This window comes from Hippocampus comes, unplaced genomic scaffold, assembly GCF_001891065.2.
Source record: "Hippocampus comes isolate QL1 unplaced genomic scaffold, H_comes_QL1_v1.1 scaffold146, whole genome shotgun sequence".
NCBI classification, from domain to species: domain Eukaryota; kingdom Metazoa; phylum Chordata; class Actinopteri; order Syngnathiformes; family Syngnathidae; genus Hippocampus; species Hippocampus comes.
In genome coordinates, this window is record NW_017806156.1 from 320491 (window position 1) to 321971 (window position 1481).

Genomic DNA, 1481 nt, shown 5'->3' on the forward strand with positions numbered 1-1481 from the left:
TCAAGCAGCTAAGACAAGAAGAGCTCTGATGCTGGAAGAGAGGGTAAAAGTGATCAAAATGAAAGACGGAGCAAGCAAAATAAAAGACATTATCCAAGAAATTGATGTAAGTGAAATTGAATGCTGATTGTAAATTTTGCAATTTCTTTCCCTTTTTTTCTTTCTACACTGACAATATGAAGTGTCAAATAAGTGTGTGCTCATACTTAAAGTATACTTTAAGTGCATAAGTATGATACTTATGCACTATTGGAATAAAAATAGAGTACACATACGTTTGTGTGTGCGTGTACACATACGTGTGTGTGTGTGTGTGTGTGTGTGTGTGTGTGCTTAGATTCTGAGATCAAATTTGCTACAGTGAAAAACCCCCTGTTGTGAAAAATTTCTTGCTGCAAACATGATTTTGTTGTAGAGGAGTTTCACTGTACCACTTTATCATCATATGCTATCAAACTATTTCCTGATAGACATCTTAAGCCAGTGTCTCCAATCACCAGGACTGGTATTGAGCTGCAGCAATTAAAAAAAAAAAGTAATTTGTTTTGTTTAATTTACACTTCAGTAGTTTTCCATGCATCCGTTTTCAACACCCCTTAAGCTGAACAGGGTCGCCTATCACAGTTGACGTCGGGTGGAAGGGCAGACAACACCCTGAAGAGGTCGCCAGTCAACTGCAGGGCATACATCCAATCCCAAGCCGCCAGCTCACAAGACAGACGAGGGTACCACTACACCAGGGGTGGCCAACCAGTCAGAAACTAAGAGCCATTTTTTTTTTTTTTTACTGTGTTACTGCAAAAACCTACATCATACACATGGGCACACATAAACATCACCGCATCCCTTCCTCACTCTCACACACACACGCACACAAACACACGCACGCACGCACAAACAAGAGAGACTTCAGCCCAGCCAGATTTATTGTAAATGTCACACACCAACATAATAATGACTCCTACAGTCATAAGACCACAGGCCACACAGGCCATCATTTTCAACAATAAACATTGTGTGCATTGTCTCAAGTCCACAAACAAAAATATAACATTTTCTCTTACGATGCATGTTGCTTGGCGCCTCAGTGCAGGGACTTCTGGCATTCCTTCTCTTGAACAATCCTCTTCAAATCTGGCTTGTATTCCGTTGTTGCCCCTCGAAGCAGCCAATATCTGCATAAAAGTTGTAGCGGTTACTTACTACTTGGGTCAGCTTGCCACATATATCAAGATCGACCTTTGAAGCGACCAACCTCCCGCGATCGACCCGATCGCGCATGTGCATGCATATTTTGATGGCAGCGCGGGCACCCGCAGCGGCTCCTCTTGTTGCATGTTGTCTTGAGAGGGAAGAATTTCATCTGTGCTGTGCTGTATGCTGCACATGCAGCACATTTGACAATAAATTTGTACTTGACTTGACTTGATATACACAGGCTTACGCATGTGGGCACGCAACCATGCACACATGCGCATATG